We start from the raw sequence: 25,540 nt of genomic DNA on the forward strand, positions 1-25,540 counted from the left end.
TACGCCTAGTCTGTCGTCATGCTCATTGCCAGCCTTTCACGCGAGCCTCTCCGCGGGGAAGAGCAGCGCAGCCCGGATGCCCGAGGGGCAGAAATCCTCCTTTTGTGTCGCCCCAGTTCCCGGGCTGCCGAACCTCTCGTGCCGGCACCCCGAGACCTAAAGGGGAGAAACCTAACGGGCGGCACCAAGACGACTGGCCGGGCAAGCCTGACCTCGGGGCAGCGGTCCTGCTTTTGTGTCTTTGCCTTCCCTTCCCCTCCCAGGCTGCTCGCTCCTAACAGCGTGAAGGTCTTAACAAGCAGAACTCCTCTCCAGCTCAGCCGGGTGAATTTATTGCTCTGGCAACCTTGACAACGTCCCTCTAAAACGAAAAGCTGCATCCTTTCCCTTCCTCGCAGCCCCTGGAAAGGTCAGCAGGCGACGATGCCTTCTCGGCAGTACCAGCACCGACACCCCCTCGAGAGACCCCGGGCCCGCGGGCAGCAGCATGGGCACATCTCACCGCGCACTGCCATGCACACGTTACAAAACTGACCGAAAAACTACGGGGACGCTACCCCTTGCCATCACGGAAACCATCGATACCGACTGTGCTCGCCATCAGAAAAGGCACAGTGGAGGCAACTGCTTTCAGGGCGTTTCTAGCAAGCAATGCCTGCGGCACCCTAACAAACTAACTGGGGAGACTTACTGTATTGCTATTAGAATAGCACCATGAGGACTCAATATCTGAAGCTGAGGGTGCTTGAGAAGAGAACAGGCTTGCGCTACGAGCCTTCGCTTCCGCCTAGTCATCCTGCCACTGTCTCGGATGCGACAGCAAAGCACAAACGATCCCAAAGAACAAACAGGTGCCTGTTCAGAGAGGCCGGTTCCTCAAGGTGCGACATGGATCTACCCCAACAGTAAAGCCACATTTATCTGTGGTTTTCTGTGATCAAAGCAAGGACCTCTTTTTACAGTATAACCAAGCAATCCCAGCACAAAATGCATAGGTAAGCTATTCCATGCCATCCCAAAAATGTATGACCACTATTTCAGAAAAGCTAGTACACTTCAAGAAGTACTGCAGTAAAGGAGAAAGGTTTTTAGAGGCACAGCAAATTGCCAAATTCCACTGAGTTAGGTATTTAAATGCCATTGATAGCTTTGAAAAATCTCTTGTTAAGAACGATTTGACATCCAACAGATTTATCCTGCAAGGTACGTGAGGATCTGGTAGCATTTAGTCATTTCTTGCTCTTCAGTGCTTGGACTACATCCTACAACAGCATCTTGTGACATGTGCTATAGCAGCACCTTGCAGCAAAACATTGCTCACTGGAATTCAGCCTCAGTCTTCATCCAAGCCCAAGAACACATGGAGGAAAACAAAAGAGCATCAAAACTTTTCTGAAACTTTTGCAGAAGAAAATGTTAAAAGAAGAGTCCTACCTCGGCGTATTTCCCTACTTTTAAGGTAGAAGTGGATCTACCAAAGGGCTACGACTGAAGAGCAAAATGAAGGGAGGAATAAGAGGAAACATGCAAATTAACAAAAGAATTAAATTCAAAAATTCAAAGACCTTAATCACATGGCATCTCTTCTTGCCAAGAAAACCAGAGGTAAACAGCAGCAGCAGAGCAGAACAAAATCTGTATCACCCGTTCACAACGGAGCGTGAACAGCAGAGGCAGTGCCTTTCCTTCCCCACGCTACGGCAATTCCACTTCTCCGGCTATTTGGAATATTTCAATATCCTGTCTTCCTCAAGTCTCATAAAGCAAACATCAAAGTCTATTCACTGCAATGGGGCAAACTCATAAATTCCCAGCCCACAATTACGGCTATTACGTGCCTGCGCCAAGTACGAAAGCCATGCCGGAGCTCGCGATTTCAAACAATATTCGTTCATAAGCACGGCGTCTCTCCCGAAGAGGGCAAGGGGAGCGCTCCCGGGAATGGCCAGCGGAGCCACCGGGAACGGGGATGCGCACTGCCGGCAGGGACCGACGGGCACGGGAAGGAGCAGCTCCCCTCCGCGCTGGCGCCCAATCTCGCGAGAACGGTGACGTTTTGCCCAGCACCTGATAGAAATGCGCTAACCAACACCGGACTGAAATCGCATCCGCACTGCTACTTCTCGCTCACTGGTTATGCCACTGTGCTCTGGCCATGTATAAGCCCCATGTAAATTCAAATAAATCATTATTTAGCCCCATCCCGCCCTTGTCCACGGAATCTGTCGCAATTCGAGAAAAGACCCATGACGTGTAATCACTGGCGAATCCTGCTCTCCCAAGACAGGGAAGCAAAAAAAAGGCGCGAACCCCCCCAGAAGCGAACAAGGCAAGCACCAGCGCCGGGGGTTCGTTCCGGGGCCGGGGTGGACAGAGCACGCACGGGAAGATGTTCTCTGCAGCCCCACAGGGACAGACGTTTGTCAGTTAAACAAGATAGGCTTTAGAAATCCTGCCCTGAGTCCTCGAGGGAAAGAGCCCAAGGTCTTAAAAATGCAACCAAACATTTGGCTTAAAAGAACTGATCTCTCTCTCTCTTCTTATTTTAGAAAAGGAGGAAAGGAACAGACAGACACCCTTAGATCCATATATTTCTAAGAGAATAATGGGGAAACTCAGTTCAGTCGAATAGCAAAGCACAGACCAAAGCAACCAAGGAAGTAGTTGCATCTGATTTTCTTAAGCACAGCCAGTACAACTTGTGCCGTCTAGGAGGTTTAGGAACCTGTGCCTTCTTTTTGGAAGCCCCTGGGCACCGCGGCCCCCACGGCTGTCGGCCGGCTCAGGCTCTCGGGCAGCCCGAACCGTTTCTCCCCGATGCGCAGACAGCCCGCACGACCCATCGTGGTCCCCAGGTTACGAGGACGGTAAGATCCAGCCTGGAACCGGGTACTTGCACGGAGGAGGAGGGATCCCACAAACGCCTGGCGAACAGGAACCACCTCTCTGCCCGTGAAGGACACGGGGACCGAGGATCCAGCCTGTGGCCGAGGGAGCAGGAGGCATCGGAAGCAAAACACCCTGCGAGTTCGCTGCTGCTGCCAGAAACGAGGAGCTGCAGCGCCAGTCCAGGAGGGCAGAGCCGAGCACCGGACACTGACCCTCACCCACGTCAGTGCCCTGCAGGGAAGGATAGGCCACAGAGCGGGAGAGGCTTAGCGATAGGCGATGCAGTTTACAGGTTATTTTATTGCTTGTTTTAAAGCCACTTGCATGCACACCCACATATCCCCCCACACACCAATTTTTCTGAATTGCTTCAATCATTCTTTGAGTCAGAAGGACAATTCTCATTCGCTTTCTAGCACACTAGCAATTTCTTCTCAGTTTTTCCCTCTTCGCTTGCATTCAGTTGGAAGGCTGGAGAAGGGAGGAAGGGAAAGGCAGCAAAGCTGACCCAGGATGTGCTTCCAGAGTGGAAATACAAGGCTCCGTACCGCGGGAAGGCAACCCGGAGTTGGGAGATCAAAACCAAAAGCCTCCAGAGGTTTGCAAACCACTTTCCCTGGGCCTCCCCAAACCTCCTTTGCAGCCAGTTAAAGCACAACAGGGAAATCATAAGGCAGGCATAACATAAGCAGAATCTCAGGATCCTAATAAAGTAAAAGCAAGATAAAAATACGCGTTAATGCAACATGAAGAGTCCTGCACTGACTTGGAAAAAGAAAAGAAATCTGTCCTTATGAATTCCACAGCCTTTGTACTTGTATCTCCGTATGCTTTGGCTGTGCAACACTTATGAATCCTAGCACCACACCTAAAGCACCACTCAATATCATCATTTATATATATTTTCCACCTAAATACTGCAAAGTAAACGGAATTGTTATTTTGCCCAGGTTACAGAGAGGCTTCAGAGGTGACACAAGCTCTCGCAGGACATGATTTTGGTGGCGAGGACAGGACGGAGCCGTTGCACACTGACATTTCGGTGCGGTCCAAAAACACGACGGGAGGTGCCCATGGGTGGCGGCGAGCGCCACGTGCTCCCCGGGGAACCGGGCACCGGCATCCACGATGTGGTGCTCGATGCTTTGCAGTCACTGAAACATCGCATTTGGGACAAAAGGGAGGTAAAGGCTCTAAAAACGCGGAGACAAACCACCGCTCAGCTCAGGGGCTTGTGCTCATGAGGGTCGTCTTCGTGGGAAAAATGGCTTTCGCCAAACTGAAGCAGTTTCTTTCTTTTTTTCAGCGCACAAGCCAAGCCACGATGCACATATATGCACCGAGGTGGAGAAAGAGCCTCCGTGTTCACGGGGACATCTTTTGACCCAGGGTGCAGCTGGCCAAGCTGCGAGGACACAGACGAGGGTAAGCGCTGCACTGGAAGTTTCAGTCCTGAGGCTTAAAAAAGCAGGGGAAGTATTACAATTTTGTGTGTGATCTGGAAGGTTACCACCCTTATAAGTAGCAGCACTATAAAAAGATTCAGACTCTAAGTATTTCCTTTCCTATAAAATATTCATTGCAGTATGTGAGAGCCAAGTAGCAGAAACCTCAAGCATTTCTAACTTTGTACTGCAGTAATAACAGAGTTTTATAGGAGCCTTCTGATTTTATTTATATCAGGCTATAAATATGTTGCTCCATCAGATATAGAACTGTAGGCAGATACGTACCCTTCTCAGCACATACAATGCGCAGACATAAAACGTAAGTGGACGAAACAGGATTGGTGTGGCTTAGCGTTTCAAACGAAATTGGGCTAAATAATTTGCAAAAGGAAAAAAAGAAGAATCACCGACTAACAGGCTCAGTCGGAAAAGGCTCCGCGTTCCTTGACGCTGCTTGCTGAGAGCCAGGCGTATAAACAGTATCTCTGCAGGTTAAGCTCGCTTATCCCAATAAAACAAATCACCTGTCAGCTCGGACCCGTGGCCGGGCGCCTGCTTGCGAGTACAGGGGCTCTCGAGACCGGGGGCAGCGGGGAGAGGAAGGTGCCAACGTGCCTTGCGGCGGCGCGCTGCCGTCTCCCTGCGCGGGAACCCGTCCTGCGCCGCTCCGCAGCGCCGGCACGCATGGCAGGGCCCGCCGGAGCGCCCACCCGCCGGAGCGCCCGGGCGATGCAGCTTTTTAAAGAGGAGTCGTGCACCCACGCGCTCTGCTACCGCAGAGGACAGGCTCCGGCTTTCTCCGGTTCTCTTGTTTTCCTCAACCGATGCTAAATATAGTGCACACCGGAGGGGCACGGCTGCTCCTTGCTGCACAGGGAAGCATTGCCCCCGTTTTCCTCCACGTCCAGCGCCGAGGCGCCTGCCACCCTGCGCGGGAACGGCCGGCTGCGCGGGACAGGGTGCGTGCACACGGGCGGACGCATGCACACGCAGCCCTGGCGCGGTGCTTCCCCGCTGCAGCTCCCCAAATCCTGCTGCCTGAGCCACGCGTGGCGCGCGATCGCTCCAGCTCCTCGTGGCGACCCACCTGGATTTTAGGTGCTCCGAGCATGGGTGTCTCCCGCTCCACAGGCCGCCGGCGTGGCGCGGAGAGGCGAGCAAGCGAGCGGGCATTTCGCAGGCTCCGCAGACGCTCCCGACCTCCCCGGCGAGCACCAGTGCCGAGCCATCTTCCCCGCGTGTCATTAAGAGACACTTGATTTTCACCCTCACCTCTCTTGCCTCAGTAAATCAATATGAAAATCAATTCATCCACTGATATATTTTATCAAGATACATGCGGCGATGCCACATTTCATTTACAGTGTAGATCTCGTGGAAACCCAAGGTCACTGGATAGAAAACCGCCTGCAAAAAACACATTATATATTGGCTGCAAATAGAAAAGTGAATGAAATTGGGAGCAGAGATAAGGAAGGAGCCTGGGGATACAGCAATTATGGCACAGGGAAAGCACGGCATCGGTTCGGCGTGCCAAGCTCGTTTAAATGTGAAGCAAGTTCGGAGGTGGGGAGGGACGGGGCCCCGGGAGCGTTTTCCCAGGACCGTGTCAAAAGCCGCGCGCCGGGGGCAAGGGTGAGCGTGGGGCACCGCGGCCGCACAGGCTGGTCCCCGGCCCAAAGGCACTGCCGGGAACCACGCAAAACGCAGCACAACAACAACAGAGAGCACTATCATTCTTTGGCTGTAAAATATTTCTATTTGTCATGAACTAATTTATAACTGAGGCCTAAAACATGCTGTGACGTGACATGACATCATTTTTTACCAACATGCCAATACTTCCCTCCATCCTTTTTTTCTTTTTTTTTTTAAGAGTTGAGAAAAGGATCCCTTCTATTTTGCCTCACCTTATTAAAAAAAAAAAAGGGAAAGAAAAATGTCAAAAGGCCACTTCTAAACCTGCTCCTAGATCCTGCACATAAAACAGTGCTAATAAACCCTGTAAAAGGGATGCAGCCATTCAAGTTTACTGTATGTCCAGGGATAGCACACACAGGCAACATCTTCCACGCAGATGCTCGAAAGCTCCCTCCTTGCAAAAAAGCGTGTTTTTAGGCCTATTGACTGTCACACCACTCACCAAGGGAAAAAGAGAAACTGGCAAGAGCAAATAGGGCTGGAGAGATTTTTTTTCTTTTAATTTATTCAAATGCCCTGGATTCAGATCAACTTTCTTTGTTCAACATTCATTATTGCTCACTTGCCTTGAAATGAGAATTTTTAGCACTTTGAGGATTTTTTGGGGGAGAAGAACCGCTTTTGCTGGGGGCTCTCGCGGGGCGGAAGCGCCGCCTCCGCTGCACCGGCTCCACGTGCGCTCAGTGCCCGTTTCCGCAGGGCCAGCGCTCGCGCCCGGCCTCCTCCCAAGACAGGAGGAGGAACAAACCCTCGCCTGGATTTCCCAGCGCTACGTTTGCCTTTTATCCACAGCAGCTCTTCCCTTCTGCACCTCCGCCCAGGAGCTCTCCTCACCCCCCCCAGCCAGGACGAGGTGCGCGGGGCACGCAGGGGCTCTTCCTGGACGAGGAGGTGACCATCAGCCGTCTGGTCGTAAATAAAACATACCACCGTACTGACTGCTGCGTATATACATTAAGGGACAGCCCTGTCCTTGCGAGTTTACCTGCCAAAAAACTGATAAAACACGCAGAAAAGGAAAGAAACGATGGGTGGAGAAAGGCCACTGGATTCACCTCCGATGCCGCAGAGACCACCGGCGACGCCAAGAGCAGAAAACGTCTCCTGCCTACTGCAACCAGAGCAGAGCAGCACAAACGCCAGCCCGAGGTCCGACTTCAATGCAAGACCCAGGCATGTCTGCCAGTGGTATCTGTGGAAAAGATCCCCCAAAAGACCCTTCCAAAAGGGTATTTTGGATGCAATATTGCATGACGCTGGCTTTACTGGAGGTTCCACAAGCTAAAATAACTGGTCAAAGCATCCGTGCTCCTGTTCCTCCAGGAAATATTAATTGCATCTCCATCTTATCCCTTCGAATGGCAGTTACTTGAGAACAATGCAAAAATTCCCAAATTAAAAAAAAACTGCTAAAGGAGTTTGAAATCTGAGATCAACCCCATTTTAGCTCTCAGTACTTTTCCACGCTAGTGTCAGATGTGTCTGGCACTTTACAATATTCCCCTTGAAAACCCAACACCACAGTCCCCGCTGCGAGCTTCACAAAGTGGCAAAACTCCCTCGACTTCGGCGGCTTTGCACGGAGCACCGCTGCTAGACGGCGGGCTCTAAGGGGTTAACTGACGCGCACCGCAACTCGCCAAGATTTTCTTCAGTAAAACCCCTGGGCTATGGAAATGGGGATTGCAGTGATGCTGAAGTGTTAATGCACTTTATCGGCAGCCCGAAGTGCAAGCAGCAATGGGTTAATGTATGCTGATGCATACAGCCCTACTTAGAATAACCAGCACTAATTCAGCAGTCCAAAATCATCATCCATATTCTTTGGGCATCTGCTGACACTGATGTATTGAAAAATAAAAGAATAGTGTTTGCTTTCATGGGTTACATTGACCCTGCAGGGCTGCGCTTGGCATAACACTTGTTTTGACTAGTAAGTTGAGCAAACATGACATGGATGTCAGAGGTGTCAAAGAGAGAACTAGAGGAACTTATTTTTAAAAATACGAAATTTAAACAAAAAAGCAAAGTGACCTTAAAGCGGAATACATCTGCTGCAGCAATGAAGTGATTATTCATATGTTTTGATTCCTAATTCAGAAATAATAAGTGGTTCATGGAGTCCAAGTTTAAAAATATATTCATCATCTGGTTTCCTTAGCAGCATGTATCCCATTGGAGCATTAACACATTCCACAAATTGTGAAGTGCTGGGTTTGTCCTTTTATTAGTTTTAACCGTAAGCAATGGGAACGCAGGGAAAATGGTAAGCAAGGCAAATCAAGTGGTACTTTGTCATAAAGCTGCAAGCCTTGAATCAGATTCGTTTTGACACGAGACCCAAACTCTGCTTCGCACGAGCAGCAGACCCCATAGCAAAAGACCAGATGTACTTCCAGATGCCACCATACCACAACAGAGCTAGTTATTCCCCTTGCGCCCGGGCACTCGACTCGAGCGCCTGAGCACCCACGCTCCCCGCGCGTCTACCTTCCTCCGCCGCCTGCCCAGCAAACCTAGGACGTTCAGAGACCAAGGTCAACCGCTCGGGTGTGGAGACCACGTACACTTCAGCTTTTGAAGGAACAACTAGGAGCATCCGGGACTCCCAATGTAAAAGCCCCAAGGCTCCTAACTGCATGGCTGCCCCACTTCAGCAGGCAGAAGGTTCTAGCACAGCTTTACATCTTCAGAGCAATTAATTATAAACGAGAGCTTGCGCTCTGCTTGCATAACACACGCACGGCAGGTCCTGAGCTGCCCAAGAGGCCGTGACACTAAAGCAACGAGTCTCTGTGTCCCCTCGCCACTGACTTTACAGTTCAGCCGTACCATCACAGCGATTTTTGCAGGGCGCCCTCCTCTCCCGCGAGTCCCGTTCCCACCGCTTCCCTCCACCGACAGCTAGACGGGTGCACGATTTGCACACCCGCTATCTCACTGCAGAAACCGTCCCTTTGGGTCACTCATCCTGGATGAAATAAATATATCAAAAGCTCAGCTGCTCTGTCATGCCAGGGAGACGTGCGTTTCCCAGCCACTCATCTCATTACCAACATCACGACGTCCTCCCGCCCCAGACCCCCCAACCCTTACGCATCCTTTATAATTATTTTCTAACCCTGCTCCCCTCCCTCAGTAGCAGGCAGGCTGATAACTTAAAACAGTAACTGTACACATGCAGAAATTAGAAGCAAACGTGTTCTTTCAAATGAACGGCCCAGATCCTGAGGATTTTTATAAGGTAATCAAATATGCAATAGATTCAACAAACTAATTTCAAGAACACACCTGGGGTCCTCTGATAATGTCAGTTGTGTCTACACAGCGCAAGGATTAAAATTTCATAGAGTCATGATTTCATCAGTCACTAAACTACAAAGGATTAATTAACAGCAAGGGAAGAGCTCACGGGTTGAAAATACAGTCTTAAGGAAAATATCTATCTCTGCTCTCCAGATGTCAGCGCATATACGAATAAAGCACTTTGATGAAAACACTTCCTTATTATTAGGGACTCCAAAATATTGTTTTTGCATTTAGAATTAAATATGCCTAATTCCAGTTATTTCTAAACAACCTTCAGCCCTCTAAAAACCCAACTGCAACTGTGCCTCCCTTTAGCCCACCCCCAGCTCCCCAAATACAAACAAGGCAGCAAAACCTCTCACCCCAAACAGCTTTCGGAAAGTCCCTGCAAGTGGAACATTCAGCTCTTCCCGAAAGGGGAACCGTGGTTCGAACATGATGCCAGAGAGGACTTGAGAGAGGTTTGCAAAGAGCATTGGGAAAAGGATATTAAAAAATACCGAAAACCTCTGCGAATGACAGAAAGGACGGGGGCACCGTGCGAAGGGAGGCAAGTGCAGGGCGAGCAGCTGAGCGGTGCCCCGGCGCGATCAGCGGCACGTCACAGCTTACTCCGAGGAGGAGGATGGCGCCACGTGATGAACGCATCAACAAGTTCCTTCACCGCACTGCTGCTCCCGATTTCTTAATCCAGGACCAGCCTGGGGGAGGGCACGGAAAAGGCAAAGGCTCGGGACGCTTTACTCTCCATGCCCTTCTCCCAAGCAGAAAGGCTCGTTTGCCCCTCGCTGCGCCGAAAAGAAAGGCAGGGAGCGAAGCCAGGTCCTTCTCCGGGCGCACCATAGTCCAGGCTCAGCAGAAAGCTAAAGCAGCAGAGCCGTCGAAAGCCGGGAGACGTTTCCTACGCAAGCAGGACAGCAGATAAGTTGCATGCGGGGACTAACATGCCTAAAAGCAATTTATTCTTCATAACCGGTGCTTAAGCGCCGCAGCGTCCCCACGTAACATCTCTACCCGCCCAGCGCCGCGTTGCATGGCGCCCGGCGCAGCGTCTCCTCGGGAGGTTCATCCCAGGGGCTGCTCCGCGCGCGAGGGACCTCCTCGCTGGCTGCCCTCTCCGGCCGTGCACCGTGCCCACCCGCGGGCCCAGGAAAAATAAGGCCAGCATTTACGCACATATTTTTCAGGATCAGCAGAGATGCTTCCTTCAGTCAGAAGACAGGAAGAAAAACATCCATCCATCCATCCATCCCCCCTTGCAATAACTCCTCTGAACTCTTCCCCAGGTCGCATCCGAGCTTGACTCGCATCTCCGCGTGTTGCCTTGCCTCAGGCTAAGGCAGGCGAGAGTCCCTCGGCTGCACCTCCCCGCTCTAACGCAAGACAAGCCTGAACAGCGGAAAGAGCAACAGGACACTAAATAACTCAATCTGAGTGACACTCCGCGCAGTCCCACAGCTTCTCACTACGTCCCACGTGGAAACGAGAGTACTTCATTAAGCAGCCAAGCAGCAGCTCTGGCTAGGGGGGAAAAAAAGAAACAACTAGCAAGAGGGGAACTGAAAACAAGAACAAAACACTTCCCCATTTGAGTATCTCAGCACAACACTTCAGCAAACGCTTGGGTGCCGCTGCCTGCAAAGCTCAGCCCATTGGCATCAGGTTCACAACATGGTCCTGACGCCGTGCAAAAATTTACCCTTAGCACAGGGCACCCTGGTTCCTGGAGAGTCCTCACCAAATGTTTCCCTCTTCTACTCTGCTTGAAAATTTTGGAAAGCATACGAGGGTCTGTGCACCTGGGCAGCAAAGGCTCAGGGCTGACCAGCGCCAGGTCCTACGGCACAAGAAGCTGAGGAGCACCGGGGAGAAAACTGCATCCTCCATGGTACCAGATGCTCCTCAGCCAAACTTCCTCATTAAAATACATATTCACATATGCGCTAATGTAGAGCTCTGTTTTCCACCCTCTCAGCCTTGGGATAAAGACTAGGAACCAGGGAAAATTACTTCTGCGAATACGCCAAAGCATACATGTATTTATTTAGAGGAGTTTGGGTTTTTGCTGGTGCAGGGGCCAAGGCCTAACACCTTGCTCCATGCAAGAACACGCAAAGCGCAGGGGCTAAACCCTCTAAAGCGAGCACCTACGCTCAGCCACAGGGACCGAACACGGGCGACTGCTGAAGTTTTTGTGAGGCAAGGAGGTACGAGCAGGTTTCCCCCGCCCTTCCTCCCTGGGAAGATGAATTAGCAAGCTGTCAGCAAAGGACAGCCAAAGCGGTTGTGTTTCTGTAAAGGGGCAGTGGAAGTGTCGTTGATTAATGAAACCTTAATACTTGGCTGTTATACAGCCTTTCTTCAGACAGTCCCGAAAAGATAGACCCCTTCAGACAGACTTAAGATACCGAGATTTGCAAGGATTCCCCCAAAAGACCTCTCTCAACTACAGTTTGTTTTTGCTCTGGAAAGAATTAATTTTGTCTTTCCTGTTACTTCGCACCATGCTTTAAAAAAAAGGAAAGAGGGAAAGAAGGAACGTGAAGACGTGTTTCCTCCGGAGGAGGAAAGGAGGAAAGGAAAGGAGGAGGAAAGGAAAGGAGGAGGAAAGGAAAGGAGGAGGAAAGGAAAGGAGGAGGAAAGGAAAGGAGGAGGAAAGGAAAGGAGGAGGAAAGGAAAGGAGGAGGAAAGGAAAGGAGGGGGAAAGGAAAGGAGGGGGAAAGGAAAGGGGGGGAAAGGAAAGGAGGGGGAAAGGAAAGGAGGGGGAAAGGAAAGGAGGGGGAAAGGAAAGGAGGGGGAAAGGAAAGGAGGGGGAAAGGAAAGGAGGGGGAAAGGAAAGGAGGGGGAAAGGAAAGGAGGGGGAAAGGAAAGGAGGAGGAAAGGAAAGGAGGAGGAAAGGAAAGGAGGAGGAAAGGAAAGGAGGAGGAAAGGAAAGGAGGAGGAAAGGAAAGGAGGAGGAAAGGAAAGGAGGAGGAAAGGAGGAGGTCAGTAACCTTCGCTCCTCCTGCAGAGGCCAGTTTTTTATTTTAAAGGAGGTATCAGCTGCTCCCCCCTGCAAAAAACGCAAGCTCGAAATGTACTCCGACATTTTCACAACCAGAAGCATTTAAAAAAAAAAAACCCACCAACCGCGCACAGAGAAATCAATGCCCCCCACTCCGCGCTCTGGTCTCCTCTTTAAAACGCCAAGGACCCTCGCAGGTAGAAACAGCTGGCGAATGCTCTACAGGTTGCAAAACGTCAGGATCACTAGGAATATAAAATTACGGAGACAGCCTGTTTCAGAAAACAACGACCACTTATACTGCGGCCATTTGTGCAAGATTTGTAGGCATAAACCGCCCATTTTTCCAAACAGGTTCCCGAGGTGGAGAAACAAAATGCTTATTATCAGCATTTCATAAGCACGATTTCTGAAAATATTTTTACTACCGCTAAGAAAAAAAAAAGGAAAAAAAGAGATGTGCATGTGGAGCAGGAGAGAAAGGAGCATTGTTGGTGGAAGAGACTGACAGCTGGAATGAATGGAAAAGCTCGGCCTTGGATTAAGTCCATTAGAAAGTCCATCTGATAGCGAAACTTTCCTAAGTAAAACAGACTTTTCGGGAAAGACTATCAAATCAGGAGGTGTCAAAATAGCTTGTATAAACCAACTCCCAGAGGAGTTTTCAGCATCGCATGGCACATGGTGGTCTCTGCATCTTATTCATAATGTTTGATTTGGCCTCGGTTCCAAAACCACAAAAACATCTGTACAGAAGGAAGCAAGTGATTCAGTGAAATCATTCTGGAAACTTTTAACATATTTAGAGTAATCTCATGAAAGAACAATGCACTTAAATGTTACTCGCTGGAAGAACACTGCGGTTAGCGGCTCGTGCCAGGGGTGGAGGGATGGGGACAGGGAAAGAGGACGGAGAAAAGGAAAAAATATTTGTTTATTTTTAATAGAGGAGCCTCCTCAATTATGCAGCCTGGCATTAATTTTAACCCTGGTGCACTGATACCTAGAGCGTTGCCTTCAGCTCTCTGCAAACTACAGTATAATTAGTTTTACTCAGCTTAAAACGTATTTAGTTTGAAAATAAATAAATACACCACGAGGTAGCCAAGTTATTGCACGCGCACAAAACCTAAAGGCACGCTCCACTCCCCCAAAAGATTTCAGCCAAAAGCATGCAGCGTGCTTAACCAAAAACCCCAACGATTTCTGAACCGTCCTTGCGTTTTGTGACCTTCTTAAAAGAAGTTCTCACGATTAATTAATTTATGAATAGTTTCACCCCCCTCCCCAACATGCACAACAGGTTCCATGCAAATTCTGGAGCTTTTAAATTATACTGTTAATGAAAGCAAATAAAGGCAGTTAAAAGGCAATTTGCTCAATTGGTGTTAATATTTAAGCACAGCATGTGTAAAAACAAGATCACAGAATCCAGTTTTTCCTAAAGAAAACTTTTAGTCGCAACTTTTCATCAAAAAGCACCAAACGCATTTGAAATATTTCGTACGTGGTCTCGTTTGCTTTCGAACCCCCCTCAGCACCAGGTAATGAGGCTTTTCATTAAGTACATTTTCCACATTAGCCTCGGCAGCTTCTCTCGCCCGGAAGCTCCAGCCTACAAAACGCAACCGGCTTCGCGCGGCTCGGTGAGACGCTGGGTACCGGAGGTGCCGCGACCCTGCGCCGAGGAGGGGACGACGCAGCCCCCCGGCCCCCCCGGGGCTGATCCCTCGCGACGCCCGTGCAGGCCAGGCCAGGCCAGGCAGAGCACCGCACCGCACGCTTCGCCTCCTGGCAAAGCCCCGGACTCCATCATTTCTACACCGGTATTTCCTCTTTGCACCGCTGCAGCCCCTGCGCGTTTCCGACAAACCCACAAAATCCGCGCTCGCAGGGTGCCGCTGCAGATGGACTCGTCGCCACACCTAGAAAACGTTTTAGAGAAACATCTAGAGAAAAACGCATCGAAACGCTGCACAGCAGCACGCCCAGCGCGAGAACAGGCACAGGAATTACAGAGACGACGCTGGCTTTGCCGGAAAAGTCAGAAAATGCAACAAGCAGATCGGAAGAACGCTGCTAGATTAAATCATAAAGGAGCGATCCAGCAGAAAAATAACATGGAAAAGCAAGCAGTCCTTATTTCCTTTTGTAAAATACAAAGTTGGTTTCGTCAGTGGAGAGAGTGGAAAGTTTTATGTTATGTAACACACAAAGGCAAGTATACAGCTGGAGAAATGCTGCTTCTGAAGTTTCTAAAGTGCAATTATGAACAACAAAACCACAGCTAACATTTGCCTATTAATTAAGCCTGACTTTTGGAAATGTCACATTTTGTAAGTTATGATGCTTTCTTATAAATGCACTTTCAAAGCAGGAGCTGCCAGTGAATAAGAACTTGATTTCTAATGGTTGGAAATATTTTGTACACTCTGCTGCTCCCTCTGTACCCCTTTGTCGGGGCCGAGGGCTCGGAGCTAAAGTGTGTACCAAAAGACCATCTGTAGCTACCGTCTTTACAGAGAAGTTTAAATAGAAGGATGAATGAACACAGGAATTAATGAATGATAAAGCCGTATGGTCTCAGTCAGCCTCCTACGCTTGTATGTGGCATTCAAACCCTCCCAGCCTTCTGCCACAAAGAGAGGTTTCTAAGCTACGAAAAAAAAAAAAAAAAAAAAGGAGAAAGTGTGTGTGTGCGTGTGTGTGTGCGCGCGCACACAGGTTTTTAAAAACAAAACCAGCAACTTGCCTCAAAGTTCCCACCAGATTACTCTGCTGGAATTTGGGGGAAAAGGCACATGTTCATTCAAAGGAGAGAGAAGAACGGGTGTTTTTATTAGTGCCAGGTGCCACAACCTCCCTTCCGTATCAAGGGAAATCCAAAAGATTCAGATTTATCTAGTTTTCCTTAAGAGCAAGCATTTCCAGTGGGATCCGAGGGGGATCCTCGGGATGGGGGGAGGCAGCAAGCTTGCCTTCTCGGAGATTTTTCCTTGTGCAAGAAACCCAGGTAATGAAGAGAGAAATCTGAATAATTCAGGAAGCAAAAAGGAAAAAAAAAAAGTCACATAAATCTCGGGTATCCGACGGACGCACGTACCCTTCGAGAAGCCTTCCACATAAAGCATCCGCGCTAGAGAAGATCCCTCCAGAGCAAGAGGACCTCAGACAACAGTGCTAATTCACGGAGCAAAGGCAGCACTTTAATCATCTCGGAAGGGAAACGCGGCACTAATTAAGCAGCGCGTCCCGCTGCCGGGCGCGCGAGACTGCGCAGCGGCAGCCGGCAGGTCCCAGGGGGTTCGGCATCCCGGCCCGTGCCGGGGGACCCCGCTCCGGCCGCCGCGCGCCCCTGACCACGGCAAGCATCTGGGGCTTCCTGATGACCTGCAATCAGGGCAGCGACCGTTGCTTGCGGCACAGCCCTTGCTCGGGCGCTTACCGGTGCGGCGAGAGGACCGGGCAGCTTGCAGAGCCAGGGCACCGCGCGCCAGACTTTGCCCCGGCACAGCCGGGCGGTTTTTGGCCGAGCAGCCTGGCCGTGCCTCCTTCCGCGTCCCCTGCCGCCGGGCCAGCGCGCCGCCCCCCTCCCCCCATCCATTTGGTGCACATTAAACACGTCCATTAAAAGCTAACAAACCTTGCAAGGCCCTAATGGGTATTTCGAGCAAGGGGTCGTGGCGAGGGTGCGCTCCGTGCTCAGGAGCGCATCCATTACCAGACGGCTCCATAACCCCCCTCGCCCGTGGCCGCGGGACGCAGGCTGCGACTGCACCCGGGCGCTCGCGGCGGCTGGCGACGCACAGCTGGAGGCTGCGTTTGCGCCGCTCGACGAACGCCGACGCCGCGGGGCCGACGGCTCCCCTCCTCGAACGCCTGCAAAAACGGCAGCCGCTTCCTGGGGCTACCGGGAAGCAAAACCCCCCCTGCCCGCCCCATCACAGAGATCGATGATGCCCCCGAGCTGCATCCACCTCCGTTACCCCGCGGAAGCACCGGCCCCGCGCGAGCCCGACTTTCCGCTGCTCGGCAGCCGGGAAGTGCTGACTCGGCACAGCGAGGCGGTTTCACCACCGCGAAAACCGGCAGCGAGGTGTGAGAACAGCGATGAAGTTCTGTTTTTCACTTTCCTCTCCTCTCCCGCGCCTCAGCTCTGTTTTTCGCTTCCCTCCTCTTCCTCGCCTCCACCCGGCGGGCTTTTGTCAGCGATGCCAAACCACTTACGCCGGCGCTCCGGCCGGGGAAGAAAAGATGATACGGCTCATTGTGCGGCTCGCCGAGATTAGAAGGTGACATTCGGCGAAAGACAAAGCAGCAGATGGAATCACCTACTGTTTGTCAAAGGCGAGCTCGCGCCCGGCCAAAAACATTAACAAGGTAAACCGAGGATCAAAAGCCCGCAATCTCTCAGATTCCCATTCGAGACCTTTTTTCTTCAAGGGGCTGTCGGGGGGGGATCATCCTGCCTAAAATAAACTTCTGCCGCAAAAGGTTAATGCAGACATGAAAAAAGCATTATGTGATATTAGAATGCTACTTTTATTTTAAAAGCCATCATGTGTAAAGCATTAGTGTTTTTGAAATTGCATTCTTGAGTTAATTAAATGGACAATCTTTTATACATAAAAAGTGAAAGAAAGCAATTAAAAGCTAAACGAAGAGAAACTGCCTTTTCATAGTTGTGCGCTACCTCATTCCCTTTGTATTAACTTCTCATGAACACGAGCGTCTCAATGGTGCCACTGTCCAAATGTGGTGTTTATAGCACCCTGGGTGACAGTTTGAGCAGTATTTGTCTTCCTTCTAAGTTTACCTATGAGATTTAGCATAACAAAACCCCTCACTTGGGCAGCGTTTTGCAAACAAACACGGAAAGCGAGGAAGATGCGGAGCTCTGCAGCTTTGAAATTATTAAACAGGAGCTAAACGCTGTTTTCGGGGGCTCTGGGGGACGTCAAGCAAAGCCCCAGTGCGGCCCCAGCATGGAGGGGAAGGAGGCTCATGTGTGCTCAACGGGGCACATACGCTGGGGGTGAAGGTGAAAGGAAACTAACTTTGGGAAAAAAGGAAAAAAACCAGATGTTTTGGGCCCTTTGGGTCATGGGACACCCAAGTCCTGCACCCGAAAGGCTGGTGGCCCTGCGGTTCCTGCGCTCGTGCCCCTGACGGCAGGTCCCCACCGCTGCCAGAGCAGTCCCCTCCCTCCCGGCAACGCCACACCTTTGATCCTGCTGATTTTATAGCCTCAAAACCCTTTCGGCGCAGCTTTGCATATATTATTTTACAACTCGGGAGTCTAATGTGCTATGCAGCACATGCAAACAATCTCATACGGATCTTTTAACCATCCACAGTAATGAGGTGGATTCATCGTGACTGCATTTATGACTATTTAAAAGTGAATTAGCAGTTTCTTTTCTTGGACAAGTTGAGGGGGAAAAGAGAGACATATATCAAGTATAATTTCCCCATAATAAATGATAGGCAAGAAACTTCCATACACAGAAATTGTTTGCCAATATTTAAGTCTGATAATATACCCAAATGCTTTATCTTCATAAACACTGGCACAACTCCTACTTTTGAAAGAAAGGGAAGGGCTGGAAAGGAAGGAAAAAGATTCAATTTCCAACCTATTATAAGGAGGGAACCATGTTTCCATAAGGAAGGGCCTGACCTCCCAGACAGCTGCAAAGCACCGCAGCGATGCCTGGATCTCTCTCGACTAAGGCTAGAAAGCAAACTTTGAGGGAAGAGAGAGATGTTTCCAACTGTTTTTTTGCCAAACGTTATATCCAAAAGGGAGCACAGTAAGGAACGGCCGGCAGCCAGGAATTCTGCTTTTCAGGATTTTTGATCCCTCTTACAATGACGAATTTGCTAAGGAATCTAACTCCATCTATAGAGGACAATTGCTTGCTCTGTAAAATAAAAGACAGCAGCTACATTTAAAAAAAAGAGGTGGCAGAAATCTTTTCTTCTGCAATTTCAGTCATTGCTCACTGCAACGCCAACTAAAGCCTCCATTTTTCCCTACTCAAAAATAATTGCCATACAGTCCAAGAATGGTTTTCCTCATCCTTTGAGCTCTGCAGGTGTGGTGATACCCCAGGCTAACCGTACGCGCCCCATAGGTTAAGGGTATACCGGAATACGTATGTGCACATTGGTCTACCGGGGTGTACATGGGCTCAATACCCAGATTTCCCATATAGAGATATTTAAAGGGTAGCAATGGTGTGAAAACTAGCAGCAGCTATCTCACTGCCATAAAAACCCGACCTTCAGTTTTAGCAAGGAGGTAAAGTTCACTATTGATTAGACCCACCGTAATCTGTTTATAATTACTATTATCTCTGACTTCATCTCGTAAGAGGTCAGCAGATTCACAGAAATCTTGCAAGTCATGTCTTTCCCCTCCCAGCCTCATACCCGTGCCAAAAGGTCGGTTCCCTCCCGGCTCGCCGCCTTGCCCACCCCACCTCCGCTCCTCCGGCCGTTAGTGGGAGGCGACAAACCGAAGCGCGGGAGAAACGAGGAGGGGGCCGGGGAGAGACCCTGACGATGCCCCGAGGGGCGACCTGATGGCTCGCCCTGCCGGGCTCTCCCTCACCCGCGCGGCTCTGCGGTGCCAAATATCATCGCTCACATTATTTCACCGTTCCCCTTTCCCCCCTCCCCAACGAGGGGGTGCTCGGCTGCGGCCGGGCGCCTCTGCCCCGAGCGCCTGACGCTGTGCTTGGAGAGCGGAGATCAATAGCTGCGGCTGCACCTTCTCCCGCGGGATCGCGGCTCCGTTTTCGGAGGATACGAGCCTCTGAAGCGCGGCCTTAACAAACAGAGCATTGCTCAACTGTTCTGGAGGCAGGTGTCATAAACAAGCAGGCACATGGCAAACATATTGATTTCCTGGACCTTATCGCGCAGCAACCAGTGCTCAGTTACCAGGCTACTTTAATATGTAATTTACTGCAAGAAGGGAGAACTCGGCTGAGGATGTCTGAAATATTTACTGTAGAATCGACGGGAAGGTTGCATGCATATGGATGGCTCGCCGCACTGTATCGCGGGCAAATACGAGGGGAGAGACTCCATTTGTTGCTTCTAGCAGTCATTAGTATTTTCAAACTATTAAAAAAACCCTCTCCGCTGCAATAAACTGTTTACGCAGATGCTATTAATCTTCTTCTGCAACTGTTTACGCTATGAAAATATAGTCTCAGCTGCCTGGGTTCTCCGGCTCCTTCATTTAAATTCAGACGCTTAATTTCTGTCAAAACAGAGCCCACCGAAATTACCTCCATCTATTTCTTGAGCTGGAGTCGCCCCGGTGCTTGCGAGCCCACCGGCCGTCTGGCGGGAGGGAGCCGGGGCGGCGACGCTGCCGGCCCCGCTCGGGGTCCCTTGGCCGACCGGCACTGAGCGCTGCGAGTTGTTGCGCTACGGCGTCAGAGCCATCGCCATCTGCACCCTATTTATCCAGATTTAAAAAAAACCCACATTGCAACCCGTCAGGTTATGAAAACAGAAGCCTTTTAACGCCACCGCAGCAAACGCCTGGCCAGGGACAGCGCCGCGTTACAGAAACGCTCGCGTGACGCTGCCAGCGCGCGCGCAGCATCAGAACAAGCGCTAACGAAGGCTTTGCGGGGCACCGTAAACCTAGCGCAACAGTTCAACGGAAGAATTAATGTGTTTTAACAGAGCGAGGCCCTCTGCAGAAACGACTGCGTTAAAAGGCTGAGCTACATCTAGCGTAACGTCATCACGCACCAACGGACAAATTAACACGTCGGGGCCCCGGCGGACCTGCGGCACCTTCGGCGAAGGAAGCCACCCGTACACTCTGCCGGCTTTTCCGTCAATCTCCAAGCAGGATCAATATTTTAAAACCGAGATAGCATCTGCTTTACCAGTGACAGCAGAGCGCTAGAGGATTGTATCTTCAGATAGTTTCTTTCAATTAACTGAAAATATAATTACCTACAGATACTTCATGAAAGCCGCCATTTCACCAGCAATCCACGCCTAAAACCCGCAGAGGGAGGCATGACGGGAGGAAGGGTGGCCGTCGGGCGGCCGTCGTCTCCTCGCTGCCACGCTGAGCGATTTCACGCTTCTTCGAGGGTATTTTGCAAAGGTAACGTCAGCGAATCCTTCGGCTGTACCTTTAGGAGTTTGCATTTTCGCAGTATGAACTTTTAAAAAATCCTTTTTATACAGCGTCTTTAAGTAGATCTTTTGGAATTTACAAGATAAATACTGGTAATTTGATTCTTATCTTCTTCAAATCCAATTCTAAGCCAATTCTGGGTAAAAGGACACTAATTATAGCCTACAGGGAAAGAAAAGGTAACCTATCAGTGAGAATACACTCGAAACATTTAAAAAGGTATGGGACATTGAAAAGTTAAATAGATTTCAAATCTGTTCTTGCAAGAACAATAATTTGTTATGTGAAAATTATTCTCTGCGCCCTTTCTATGCCCTAGCACGTCTTTTTTGTGATCTTCTCGGCGCTGCGCTGAAAATAATTGCATCAGTTTTGCATCTAGTTTCCTATCGCTGAGTCTGCCTGCAGATCTTTCCAAGACCGTCCAACCTCTCCGCGAGCGAAGCTGAGAGGAGGTAACAAAAAGAAGGGCAATCAAATCTCGGTGTAAAGCCAGATGCATTAAATCTTACCCCTCGTTCACACGCTTAAGAAAATAAAGCCGGAGAGGAACGTTTTGGCTGAAACAGCCCGGTGCAGGCGGGTGCGTGGTGGAGCGGGATGCACCGCGGAGGCACTTCCACAGCACATGCAATAAATGCCAAAACCCTAGAACCGCACAAAAAGCGGGGGAGCGTTGCAGGCGCCGAGCGCTGCTCTCCTCCCCTTTGCCCGGCAGGCTTGCAAACCTGAGCCCTGCTTCGGCTGCCGCTGCCCGCTGCCTTCGCGGGCGTCCCGCGCGCGTCCCTGCCCGGCACGACGCCTCAGGCGCCCTTGCACCGCGGGAGGCTGCTCGCTAGCAGAAAAGAGCCAACTTTGTAAACGCGTCAGGGTTACATGAACTCAATTACATAATATACAGTATAAAATATACCAACAACCGCAACATTGTTACCCCCTAGCCCAAATATTTTGCATTTGCCTCTTTGGCCCAAACGTACACGTAGACAGGTGCAATTCCCGCTCCCCAAGCGGCAGGCAAACAAGGAGCCAGGAGCTGCTCGATGAGCTGCAACGCTCCGTTGTCACCCAGGCCCCTGACGCGCACCAGCCTGGGGGGGGGGGGGGGGAACTGAAGAGCGACCGCTGCGCAGCACCATCCGAACCTTATGGCACCTATAAAATAATAAAAATCGCGCTACGCTCCCGGGCGTTGCTTCGCCAGGACCTTCCCTTCCCGTCCCCAGGGCCCTGCTCCATTCAGATTGCCTAGGAAGAGGCTCGTTTTGCTTTTTTAGTTAAAAAAAAGTTTGGAATTAACCCTCGGAGGCACCCCTTCGGTGGAGGGAGCAGAGACGTGTGCCTGCAGCTAGCGAGGGCTGAGCCACCTTCCCTCACCCTGCTGCAGACGAGAGCCAGAGACCAAAGACGGTTTTACACCACAAGCTCAACTCAAGATCTTCGCGAGAGGAACAAAAACCCCAAGCCGTGACAGCAGCAGTTCAAGCTGCTTTAAAAATAGATGTTTTTTTCAAAATCAGGGATGCAAATGTTTCCTATTACTGCACTTCCATGATTCAGCAGCTCCAGTCTAAATAATAAAAAGTGTGGTAATCCACATATTTGTGTGGCATAATAGTAAATTCATGCCTTCAATGACTTTTGAGTGCTCTGCTATTAGGAAAAGACATTTTTCTTTTCTCGTGCTGAAGGAAAAATATAGTTATTAAAAAATGGGAAAAGAATCAGCTCATTAGTTAATCACAGAGAAAAACCTTACCGCTGGAAAACACAGCGGCTGGAGAGCGAAGCAAGAATTAAGCCGACGCACGTAAAGAAGCAAAAGCCCCACGTACAATGTACACCCGGCCCCGGACCATAAATTAGCTTAAAGAGAGGAGAGGAGATGTCTAAACAAACATAAAACCCTTCGGAGGCCTCACGCCGTCGCCCCTTCTCCCCGCCGAGCCGGGCCGCGGTTCACAATGAGCCCTTTAGCCCGCCGCGATGCCCCCAGCTTTGTGCGCGCGCTCGGCAGCCCGGGAAGGCCTGACTGAGCAAACACAGTACCCTTTCAGCGTGGCCCGGGGGGATCCTGTTTCACTCGCCCCATGAAAGGCGCTACTGTAAATAAAAGCAGCCGGCTTGACCTGCCCGCCGTCCCCGGACCCCGCGCCCGCCCCGCTGTAACGGAGCCGGTGCAGCACCAGTGCCGTGCCCCTGCCCACGGGAACCGGCCCGGCCCCGCGCAGGAACCGGCCCCAAGGCAGGCAGCGGCGGCTGCAGCCGGACCCGCGCGAGCTCGCGGGGATGCCGCCAGGACCTCGCTCCGCCCGGTTCCGCTCCGTCTCCCGCTGCGCCCTCGCCGGGATTCTTCTCGCTGCCCGCTTACTTAGGTGTGAAACGCAGTTGCCGCGCGAGGCACAAAACGGGCCGCTTTAGAAGGGCGCATCCGCACGCACTGCACCCGAGCAGGAAAAGGTAAAACCCCCCCAAAACACCTACAGCTACGGGAGGCGGGTGTGCAGCACAGAGAAGCAACCGAAGCATCAGTAGCGCGTTTCCCTTAAGACAGCGCCTTCGGTATCGGCAGCAAAGCCAGCCCGGCGCAGCACGCGTCCTGGTTCTGCCCAGGAAGCCCTGCGTGCACGCGCACACACATGAATAAGTGCTACCCTGCGCCAAACCCAAGGGGATGCAGCTCCCCAGAGCACACGGGGATGCTGGCCAGAATGCCGACCCAAAGCTGAGCTCCTAAGATCCTTAACATCTACAAAGCAGGCGGCAGAAGGGTTTATTGTTGCACACCAAGGCCAGAGGAGCAAACCTTTAAAACTGCAGGCAATTAGCAGGAGGACACATACTTTGCTCAAAATAAACAGTCCCTTACTACGTTTAAAAGGAAAGGAAAAAAAGAAAGAAAAAAAAAGGGCGGCCTGTGCTCAGGGAGGACTCTGCTTCTGACAAACCACAGCAGCCAAGCGCAGCGTTTGAAATAAGGGCTGCGGGTAACAGCTTCCGCGCGCCGAGCCGGACGAGAACGCAGGAACTGGGCGCGCGAAGCCGCACGGCGCCGGCAGCACGGCAGCCGAAGGCGGGTGGCCAGCAGGCGAGGGCTCGCCGTCGGCAGCGCCCGCGGCAGGAAGCTTTCCACACCCGGCCCCAGGACGCGACGTTTCATCCAAGTCCGCCCTGCTGGGGCTCCAGCTAGTGCCACTTCCCCCCGTTCAAACGCCGGCGTTCGGGCGGGCAGAGCCAGTGCAACGCGTTCAGGCTCTTTTTAGCTATAACTGTACCACACTGCAAAAATCCCGTTCCGAGGGCAGCTTTACGTAAAGGGCGAGGAGGTGCTGGCCACAACCTGGGTTCATCGCAGCCGGTTCCCCCCGCTGCTACCAGGGTGGCTTCTCGAGGAAGAGGGGGCAGAGCCTCCAAAACACGCGGGAACCAGCGGCGCTGCAGAAGCCACGCGCAGCCCGCGCGGCAGGGAAATGCCAGCGAGCCGGCACCAACAGCAGGGCACGCTGGAGCGAGGAGACGCCCAGCCCCGGCGTGCAAACGCAGCGCGGGCTTGTTTTAATTTCAGCAGGAAGAAAGTTTCCATTACTTGCTTGAGGTCAGTGACTTATTGCTTCCCCTCGGCTGCGTTTGCAGGTAGCACTAAGCGCCCAAGCGAACGCCGGGGGGGGGGGGGGGGGAGAGGAAAGCAACACCCCCCCCCCACCACCGGCGCCCTTGGCCAGCTTTACCTGCCTACAGTAAGTGCGCGAGCGACATGGGTGCTAATCAGGGAGCTGCTTTCCACCCCAAACAGGGAGAAGCTGCTGCGTGGCAGCACGTGGCCGGGCCCCGTCCGCCGCGCTCCGCTGCCCGGAGGATTTCCACGGTGGCACCGACCCGTTTCCTGTGGGCACTGGCACCGAGGGGCTCCGCGCCGCCCGGGTGGCGTGCCAAATGTGTCGGCTCGCCTGCATGCCCGCTGCAGGGGGGCCGTGGTGGCGCTCGCCCCTCTAAATAATGCATTTACCAGCCCTAATTAACGCAAGGGAAAGCGTGATATACATTTCTCCATTGCTTTAAGTTACGTCTGGTTAGACACTGAGAGAAGAGCAGCCTCCAGCTAAGGGTCAGATAAGCCAAAAATCAATACGAGCGACTGCCTCTGCATCCTTAAACCCTGGCACCCCCTCTGCGAGCCGGAGCCGGAGGCGCCGGGGCCGCGACGCTGCCCAGGCGCGCGCTCAAAGCCGAGCCGCGGGACGGGATGCGATGGGATACAACGACCGCCCGGCCCAGCTCGCACCGGGCACCGGCTGCCCATGCGGCAGCTCCCCCCCGCCCCAGCGGGCGCAAAGCACAGAAAAAAATAAAATGAAACACAGTGCTGGTGGGAAGCACGTCAGGACAAGAACCAACTTTTCTTCCCGTTCCTCCTGCGCGCCTCTCCTTAAAGCAAAAGAGTTTTCACTTTTTGCACAGGGAAATCTTTGATCTAAGCTGAAATTTTGCTGCAAAAGAGTGTTTTTGGCCGAAGGGCAGGGACAAACGGAGGGCTACGGGGTCTGGCTGGCGCCACCCTGTGCCACTGATTCCCGCGCCGCCGATTCCTGCAGGTTCGCCCCCGCGCGGGCTGGGCACCCCCGGGGCGGGGGCCCCGGAGCGCAGCGGGGCGCAGGGGCATGGGGCCGGCCTCCGCAGCTGAGGTTTGCCGCCGCCGCGGGATGGGCAAGCAGGCAACGCCATTGCACAACGCCTCTGCCTTATCTCTCCCACGCAAAGGCAGCTCGCGCGCGCTGAGCAGCGCCCCGCGACCGCAGCCCGGCCCGGCGGCAGATAAGGCACCCGGGGCGGGCGCCAGCGCCCGAGCGCGGCCCCCACCGCGCTGCGCCGTGCCGCGATGGGCGCGCTCTCGGGGGTGCACGCCGCACTGTGCTGCGCTGCGCTGCTTTAAGGAGAATTGCACGAGGCAGCGGGAACATCTGCGCTTGACACCAAGAGCAAACGCTCAGAGGGCGGCGCTAGCGGAGCCGAGAG

At 52.0% G+C, this 25,540-nt stretch overlaps 1 protein-coding gene across 2 annotated transcripts in view; it reads right to left on the reverse strand.

The window, feature by feature from the left end:
- Window positions 1-25,540, reverse strand: part of ZBTB16 (zinc finger and BTB domain containing 16) — a 97,068-nt gene that overhangs the window by 61,403 nt on the left and 10,125 nt on the right. The window lies entirely within an intron of this gene.

The sequence above is a fragment of the Apteryx mantelli genome, chromosome 23 (assembly GCF_036417845.1).
Source record: "Apteryx mantelli isolate bAptMan1 chromosome 23, bAptMan1.hap1, whole genome shotgun sequence".
Lineage (NCBI taxonomy): Eukaryota > Metazoa > Chordata > Aves > Apterygiformes > Apterygidae > Apteryx > Apteryx mantelli.